This window comes from Chelonia mydas, chromosome 1, assembly GCF_015237465.2.
Source record: "Chelonia mydas isolate rCheMyd1 chromosome 1, rCheMyd1.pri.v2, whole genome shotgun sequence".
Taxonomy (NCBI): Eukaryota; Metazoa; Chordata; order Testudines; family Cheloniidae; genus Chelonia; species Chelonia mydas.
In genome coordinates, this window is record NC_057849.1 from 228,134,618 (window position 1) to 228,144,454 (window position 9,837).

A 9,837-nucleotide genomic window follows, 5' to 3' on the forward strand; every position below is an offset into this window, starting at 1 on the left:
TAAGATTATCAGTCTTTTACAAATGGGTTTTGCTTCATGCAGATTGTCAACATTAGGTCTTGTTCCAACAATTAGATTCACATTAACATTATGAAGTTTTGCACAGGAATATTGTCTTTCCCCAACTTCAGCCTTATGTGAAAGAATTAATGAGTACAGGGCAACTAATATAATAATTACACTTTCATGCAACTATCATATACCACCAATTCATTGTGTGTTAAATCTGAAACAAAAATATAAGTAATTGCCAATCAATTTATAGTGTTATTAGCTAGGTCTTTGCCCTTTAAAAATAAAAATGACAATAATTAATTCCATCAGGCAATTTAAAATCTGCTCTTTTGGACAGATCCTCTCCATTATTAATTATTATTTTTCATTTGTATTGCAGTAGCACATAGATGCACCAGCTGACATTGGGACCCATTGTGGTAGGTGCTGTACATACACATAGCAATTGGAGAAACCATAGAAACATAGGACTGGAAGGGACCTCAAGAGGCCATCTAATACATCCCCCTGTGCTGAGGCAGTTCTTACTCTGAAAAGTTTATAAGCTAAGTGAACAAGACTAACAAAACATAGGAGAAAGAAAACATGGGGGGCTGAGGCACAGAGAGATTAAGTGATTTGTCAAAGGTCATACAAGAAGTCTGGCAAAACCAGGAATTAAACCCAGATAACGCCAGTCTCAGTCCACTGTCTTAATTATATCACTGTACTTCAGCTACTTGCAGGTATGTTTATGGAGCTTTTGGAACTGAAATAACTGTGTGATTAGTGCACCTTCAAGGTCTGGAATATTCCAAGCCGGCAGAGTTTCACAGAGTGGGCAATCAGTTGTACCTGGAGCAGGACTGGAAACAAAATCCAAAATGAAGTGGGGCTGGATGTTGTTTATAAATAAGGACCGATTGCTACAATTATTATTTAATTTTTCTTGCTGTTGTTGTCCAGATATAAAGCCACGGTATTTAAACAGAGCATGATTGGTTTATTAGGATCTGGAGACATAACAAAGGAAAAACAACATTACATTTAAAATATAGGGGGAAATATTCCACTGCCTAGAATCACAAAGTGAAAAGGGAAATGTGACAAACAGAAAAGGTATATTTACTTCCAACTAAAGCAGTATACATTACTTATATAAGTACTCTCTCAATTAACTATTAACCCTCAAGAAGCCGAGGACACACACTCAGGTGTGCATGCATGCTAGTAGTTTGTCTGGTACACTGGAAAATGAAAGCATGACAAGGGTTTAAACAAAAGCGGTACTTAAACTTGCTATTGAAGGAATAAATGAGCAGAGATTTCTCAGAAAAGGCCATTTGCTTCAAAGGATAGTCTTAAGCAGTAGATGACTGGTGGGGTTATGGCTGTCTCTGTCATTTTATAAGCACCTCACAGCTGGTGGCAGTTCTGGTGATTAAATCTTTCCTTTCTATTTGTGCAGTCACAATCAAGAGACTACACCTGGCTCTCTTAAAAGGCAACTTTCTAAATTAAAGAAAATTACACAACCCTACAAAGGGCTCTCATTGTAGCTTTGCAGCTGATGCTGGAAGGCAGTGTCACATGTAGAAAAGAGAAAACAGCAATGTCTGTATTTGCTATGTAACTGAGGGTGGCCTTTTGGTACGCTGGGAAGCCCACACTCTGAAACAGAATTCTTGCCCTCTCTCCCTGCTTCCATATCATCCTTTTTAACAACCCCTTTTAAGAAAACAGTTTTGAAAGTTTGGTGTGAAATGCCACTTCCTAAGTTTTACTTTAGAATCTTGGGCTGCCAGACTATTGCTTGTTTGTTCATCTTCACTGCTACAATAATTTGCTCTTTCATCGTATCTTTCATTGCTGGCTATCAAAATACTTTGCCAGCATTAATGAAATAATCGTGTAAGTAAGTAAGTATTAATTAAGCCATCTATAAAATGAATACAATTAGGTGGAGAATGAATGATTTCCCTGGATCTGTGTGCAAAGCTCACCCCACCCCTCCAGATCAGTGACACCAGAATAAGGTGTGCACTGAGTGGAGAATCAAGTGGCGATCACGTTCTGGAAGTTTGCAATGCCAGAGTTCTGTCAGTCAGTCTGGAGCTGGAAAATCCACAGTGGGAGTTATTGTCTTCCAAGTGTGCAAGGGCATTAAGCATATCCTGCTGCACAGAACTGCGACACTCAGTAATCTGTAGGGAATAATGGGTGGATCTGCAGCAATGGACTTTCTGAACTGCAGTGGGACAATAGATGGCATATTCCTATTCTGTCCCATGCTTCAGGGGGATGTGGGGTCCAGGGTGGCCTGGCGCAGGGTTGCTTGCTGTTGCCGGTGCCAGGCCCCCTGCTAGCCCCCCAGGCCACCCTGGACCCCACATCTCCCTGAAGCATGGGGTCTCTGCTTGGACCCGTTCTGGGCACCACCAAAAATTATACAAACCTGGCACCCATACTCGTCTGCAAGGTTAGGGGCCCCTCTTGGACAGAAGGTCCTGTCCAAGGCCCTGAGTCAGTTTAAATCCAGACTTTTTATAGCAAACGCCCTTTCTCTCTTGGTCTCTGGAAAACCCAGTTTGAATCAGAACATACAAACAGTACATACAGGATTAGTATCTAAGTGATTCACCTTAATCACTGCCCATTGTTTTTGGTTCCTGGAGGAGTTGAGGTACCCTCCCCACCCAGAGTTGCATGCAACATCTGGCCCACGTGTTACATAAACCATTTATAAACTTAATAGAGTCTGTTCTCGAAAGATATTGCATGGATTGCAATATCCGTCACAGGTGTAGGTGTACCTATGGTTCTCCTAGTTTTGCCCTGGCATGGAGTGATAGGGGTAAGGATTCATATCATTCTGCCACTTACGTTAGGGGATATAGGGAGCAGCAGCCATGGAGTTTTCCATGGATCAGAAAGGCTGCTGTGAGTGGGATTTCTCAGCATATAGCTTGATAATGCTCTAACATCTGCGTACGTTGCCTGAGCAAGCTCATGATATCCTGATGCACTTCCCAATGCACCTCTTGGTCTCTTTGCCTCTCCTGCTGCAACCACTCTCTCCATTGTTGGCCCTTCCTCATGTGACCTCTCCAACACTTGTGTTCATGGTCAGCAGCTGTGGAGGACTGAAATATCTTCTCCAACATATCCTCCCCAGTCTTCATTCTTTTCCTGATGAGGATCATATGTTTGGCAGGTGTGGAGGAGGTACCTCTAAAGGCCACCACAGCAGAGGTTGCTAATTAAAACAGAATAATACAGGATTAGATTTACAGTTCCAATGAAAAGGGAAAGATAAGTCTTGAAACTCCGTTACATTATTCCCATAAATAACTTTAATAAGAAATGCTAAGTGTCACTTTTGCTTTGGAGCACCTTGTTACAGCATCACTCTGCAGCAAAAGTCATGGTGAATATGGCCTAGCAGAGGCAGAGGGCTGGTGTCTGTTGCATGGAAGATTTAGACACTGGGTGCCTCTGGGTTTGACTATAGGGAAAGTGAAGTGCATATTGCCAATATTTTCATAGGCAGTGGTGATTTTGGCTGATATCTGACTCTTGAGGGTGACAAAGGCACAGAGAACCCCGCCGCTACTGATGTCCAGAAGCTCCCGGGCTGATATGCTGCTAGTCAGTTTACTGCAATAGTGCCCACTGAACTCTCACTGAATGGTGTGGGAGGGTTTGCTCTTCCAGGGGAAGAAACAAGGCCACCATCCCTAGAAATGTTCAGGAGAAAATTGCAGAGTATCTCCATAAAATTTTAATTGAGATTGCTCAAGAGGAGAAAAGGGACATCCCTATTCAGATAAACAGAGTACTCCATGTGGCCCCCACTGCCTAGCCCAACAAGCCAAAGAAATGAAAAGTGGATGCCACCTCTATCTCTTTCTTCTCCCTTTTATCCAAGCGCAGTACACTGATCTGATGTGGATTGTGAAATCGGACTCTTGGAATTTATTTTCTAAAATTTTACAAATATAATGTGAGCAATCAAAAACCAGTGCTTTGGTTATCTAAATGCGCAGATGGGATGGACACCATTTTTAAATGGTGAGGGACAGAGAGAGATGAGGTTTCAGGCAATGAAAAAGCAAAACATGCTTATAACGAATAATACATGTACGAACTTACTTGCGCTCCCTTCCCCTTCATCAGTGGGCTCATCAGCACACACCTGGCTTGACTCCAGTGGCATTTCAAGCAGCTCCTGGTTTATTATATGGTTTGTGTCTCCCTCCGGGTCTCCCCCACACCGTTGCTGTATACCTCCACGTCAGGCTCCTGTGAAGCGTCCACAGTCGTAGGCAGGGTGCTGGTGGGGTTACCAGTGATGAGCTGGCAAAAGCTGAAGAACCGGTTCCTTCAGTCGCTCTGGGCCTTCGGCGGCACGTCCTTCAGTCGCTCCGGGTCTTTGGCGGCACTGAAGGACCCGCCGCTGAAGTGCCGCCGAAGACCCAGAGCGAGTGAAGTTCCCACCACCGAAGTGCTGCTGAAGACCTGGAGCACCGCTGGGTGAGTACAAATTTAAAAGGGATTCTCAGGGGAGCCTCCCCAGCCGAGAGCTCAGGCGGGCCGGACAGGACAATCCCGCGGGCCGGATGTGGCCTGCGGGCTGGAGTTTGCCCACCCCTTTAACAACTGGTTCTAAACCGGCTTCAAAATTTAACCACCGGTTCGTGTGAACCGGTGCGAACTGGCTCCGGCTCACCACTGGGGGTCACTGCCAAGTATGGCATCCAGTTTGTTGTATAAGCTCTGTGAGGTGACCCTAGATCTGTTGTTGCCCTCTCTCGCCTTCTGATAGGCCTGCCAAAGTGCCTTTCATGCAGCACTGCTTTTCGTCCCTGTCATACCCCGGTTTCAGCATCTCCTGTTCAATCCACATGGAGATCTCTCTATTTTTTTGGCTGTTCCTTACCTGTGCTTGCACAGTCTCTTCTCCCCACAGGCTGAGGAGATCCAAGACTACTTGGATCAAGACTACTCCAGGCAGCACATGCAGTAACTCTCTGTGTATGTGAAGCCAGCCTGGACAGATGCTCACAAAAGGTGGGCTAGTAGTTTGCTTGCCAAGGTGGGCAATCAGGAAAAGGCATTTCAAAAATATACTGGAGATTCTAAAGGGGGTAGGGGCAGGTTTATGGAGTCTGTGAACCCTGGGCAGTAGAGTTCAAAATTATTACCGGAGCGACCACTGTTGCAGGGGTAGTGGCATTGTGAGACAGCTGCTGGAGGACAGTTAGGGTTGACACAGGCAATGCAGTGTCTGTTCACACTGCATCGATGTAAATAGATCGATGCAGAGGCACAGTCATTCAAGGAGGTGGTGTTATTGTGTCAAGGTAATGGGGTGCTTACATTGGTGGGAGGCAAATTTAGGTAGACACATGCATAACTAGGTTGAAACAAGTTGACTTAGGTCAACCTAACTTTGTAGTGTAGACCAAGCCTAAGCCAGTAGCAGAGTTAGAAAAGAACCAAGGAGCCTTCACTCCAAGACCTGTGCTCTAAGCACTAGACAGGACTCCCTCTAATCTTTGAGGATTACAAGGCCCAAAGAAAATCCTGTACCTTAAATCTGTCCCTATCCTAAAATGGGGGGGGGGGAGGCAATAATAGCCCTTCTAACACAAGAGCATTGAAAGCTCTTCTGAATGTCTTGTTTTTCCTTTCAAATTGCCAGTTTTTGCTAAGCTAGGCAGCACAAAAATCAGAGGAGAGGTAAATAGTGGTCCAAATTTTTGGTAATCATTTTATACTGGTGTAACTGAGTGTAAGTTGTTGTAATTTACATATCAAGGGAAGGGTGTAAAGGCAAAGTGCAGCAACAAAAGCAAACACTAGGAAGGTGAAAGACTGCATCTCTATTTTGTCTTGTCTACACACAGTTTTTGTATTGATTTAATTATATCAGTTTAGAAACCAATATATTTAAAGCTGTGCACCTCTTCATGTGGATGCCGTGATACGGGTATAAAGGTACCTTAGAGCGGTATAGCTTATTCACTTAAATGTATCCAAATATGCTAGACCAATATAAGCACTTTTATACTGGTATATCTGTGTCACACTAGGGGGTCACACCAATTTAATCATATCAGTTTCTAAACCAATAAATTACATTGGTACAAAAACCTGTTTAGCCCAGTCCTAACACGCTCTTGTTGTTTGCAACCACACCCTTCTTACTTATGCACTCTGTGGTATCCTTAACCATGGAGCTCCTTCTACCTCCTCAAAGTTTAAGTTACAATAAATTTGATTCCCACCATCTTACTGGTGTATAATTTACACCGCCATTTGTCATCCAGCAGTTTGGGCAAAGAAGCTTAGGAGGCAGATCGTAGTTGTGAGCCACTCTGATCCTAAATGTAACCAAAAAGCTGTAGGAGTGGCCAGCAAATAGTAATAAAAAGCTGCTGTCTTCTAGGAATTCTTTACAATTAACGTTTATTATTAATTATTATTATTATTCATATCGCACAATAGGCTGGGAAAAATCTTTTAATCATTTGTCATTTCAGTTTGGTTGTCCTACAAGAAAGCATGGTTGTCCCAATTTTCAGAGTAAATTTTCTGTAAATTAAAATGAAATATTATTTCTGCTGTGAATGGCTAACTTGGCAATTCTCTATATTCTGCTTTTTCTGTGAGCTCAATCGTTGAAATGTGGGTAAAGGGTCACAAAATTCTACATAAGCTGTAACAATGAATGGGAGACAAAGACTGAATTAGTTCAAACAAAGACACCTATTGATATAACTGAAGGAGTGTGAAGCACTCCAGCTGACTTCTACTAGCTTTCTTTTTCCCCCCCAATAAAAATAAAAGTAATTAGCATCATTAATACCATCCAAGAGATTGTCTGATAGAGGGCCAGGGAGAATTAGAGGGGCAGAGGCGTTTATTATGGAGGGGAAAAGGGATATTGTTAAAATGAAAGCCTACTTAATACTTTACATTTCAAATGCTTTAACTATTTTTCCTTCTTTTCTGTATCTTTAATAAAAGGTTTAAAAGACTTTTAATGGTGTGCTTGCATGGAACTTAGCAGACCGAGGTTTCTGTATTCCAAAAGCCCAAACCTTGTTTTGTGTTGTACAGTGATAGGGTTCTATTAAAATCATTAATTATCTCGGCTCATTTATTCCATTGAAATTAACACAATGTGTTCGTTTGTGATTCTGGAATTTTTTTTATGAATGTTAATTTCAGGATAGATATTGATGCTTAATGACATGTACTAAAGCCAGTGCATACAAAGCCATACAAAAATATTAGTGAGTGTCTGATGGTCACATTCAAAATTGTTTGTTTCATATAATGGGCACAAAGGTCCTGATTCAAGAAAGTATGAATAAGACTGAAGCACATGCTTGACATTCAGCACATATTTATGTACTGTTCTGAAAATGGGTGGACATAAGCATGTACTTAAGTGTTTTCATAAATTGGAACCAAAATGAATCCATGTGGCAAAGCTACATTGGTATATCTGTATAAATGACAGATATTAAATCAGTAGAGTTTGGAATATTGGAACAAGTCCCAGAGGTGCCTGGGTTGAGCAGCAGTCTGCCAATCAGTTGATCAAATGAGTGTAATTTGGCTGTAGAACAGGATGCATAAATTTATTAAGGAATTTAAGGTGTTTAATGGACTAGGATGTATCAAGGATATAATATGTCACATTGATCTAGAAGCCAGTATGCCTCTAAAATACAGGCACCACAAATTCTCATTAGCACTAAAAAATAAAGTAAAAGCTAATTATTATCAGACGGTAAAATTAGATGATATTGGGAGAACACAGACACCAACTATCAGTGTGGTCATTGTAATAAAACCCAACAAGTATCTGTAATAAACCCAAAAGATCTGAACAAGGGCATCAAATACAAGCGCTACTTCCACAAGAGCAGTCAATGGGGTCAAGTCTGTACTTCAAAATGTAAGAGTATTTTCAGTTTTGAATACAAGCCAAAGACTGATTCATTAGACAAAACGTTTAACGTATATTATCTGCATTTGTTTTTGTTTTTTTAATGGTGCAACAGCAGCCACCGGAGTGTGTGTATACTAAGCATTGGCATGCAATAGGGATATACTTTTTTGTAACTCTTACTTGTTGTGTGACTTAGGTCAAAGAATAAAATCAATCTCTTACCAATACTCCTGTGTGTCACACTCACTTTTTATTACTATTTTAACCTTCTATTGTGTAAACCTCTCCCTTGCTTGATGCCGTGTGTCATAAATATAAAGGGAAGGGTAAACACGTTTAAATCTGAATCTGAATGCTTTTTCATTGTTCAAAAGATCAAACTTCTTAAAAAAACCAAACACACACCTTTGTCTCCAGGCAAATAGACAGAAAACCCGTCTAGTTGCTCTTAGGTAAAACAACTTCAGGTCTGTGAAGACTTGTGAATTTCCCTGCAAGAGATTAATTACCCTGCCTTTAGGTAGAGAAAACTCCAGCTCACAAAAGACAATTCCCTTTTGTCTCTGCTCTGGCCCCCAACTAAAGAAAAAAACCCTCTAACTGCTTTCAGCTTAAAACCTGCTTTCCAGCAGCCCAAAGGAAAAAAAAATATTTCCTTTTCAAATCTGTGCTTCTGGTTCAAAAAATCTCAAATTGATCTCAAAATGATTTCAAGTTAATCCCACCACTCTGCCACCATGTCAAGGTTCCTTCCCCACTCTGAACTCTAGGGTGCAGATGTGGGGACCTACATGAAAACCTCCTAAGCTTACTTTTACCAGTTTAGGTTAAAACTTCCCCAAGGTACAAACTATTTTACCTTTTGCCCTTGGACTTTATCGCTGCCACCACCAAACGTCTAACCAGTATATAATTGGGAAAGAGCCCATTTGGAAATGTCTTTCCCCCCAAAATCCTCCCAAACCTTACACCCCCTTTCCTGGGGAAGGTTTGATAAAAATCCTCACCAATTTGCGTAGGTGAACGCAGACCCAAACCCTTGGATCTTAAGAACAATGAAAAAGCATTCAGATTCTTAAAAGAAGAATTTTAATAGAAGAAAAAGTAAAAAGAATCACCTCTGTAAAATCAGGACGGTAAATACCTTACAGGGTAATCAGATTCAAAACATAGAGAATCCCTCTAGGCAAAACCTTAAGTTACAAAAAGACACAAAAACAAGAATCTACATTCCATTCAGCACAGCTTATTTTCTCAGCCATTTAAAGGAATCAGAATCGAACACATATCTAGCTAGATTACTTACTAAGTTCTAAGACTCCATTCCTGTTCTGTCCCCGGCAAAAGCATCACACAGCCAGAGAGAGAGGCTTTGTTTCTCCCTCCCCCCCCAACTTTTGAAAGTATCTTGTCTCCTCATTGGTCATTTTGGTCAGGTGCCAGGGAGGTTATCCTAGCTTCTTAACCCTTTACAGGTGAAAGGGTTTTTCCTCTGGCCAGGAGGGATTTTAAACGTGTTTACCCTTCCCTTTATATTTATGACACCGTGTGTCTCAGCATTCAGAGTCTATGCATAGAAACAGAAAGCACTGCATAGTAAATAAGGAAAATCATCATCCCAATACTGTTTATGCCACTTGTTTCCCCATTTAAATGTGTTCATAAGTGGGGGTTGGTTTTCTGGCTGGGCAAGAGTGGCTAGTTCTGAATATAGGAGAGTGAGCCTGGTCCAGTGGTGCAGCAGGAGACCAGTTTATATAAAGAGACAATCATTTTTATTTAGATGCGCTGTATCTTGCGTGCTCTGTCTTTTTAGCTGAGCACATTTCTCTGCTTAAGCACTAGGGCATCTTGAATACAGCTTACAAGTACAATAC

At 41.5% G+C, this 9,837-nt stretch overlaps 1 long non-coding RNA gene across 1 annotated transcript; it reads right to left on the reverse strand.

Moving 5' to 3' along the window:
- Window positions 1-2,460: 2,460 nt before the first annotated feature.
- On the reverse strand, window positions 2,461-9,319 carry LOC122462228. Its single transcript, XR_006284660.1, has 3 exons — window positions 9,267-9,319; window positions 4,147-4,296; window positions 2,461-3,250 (listed from the first exon to the last, which is right to left on the reverse strand). It is a non-coding gene; the product is annotated as an uncharacterized LOC122462228 (long non-coding RNA).
- Window positions 9,320-9,837: the final 518 nt, after the last annotated feature.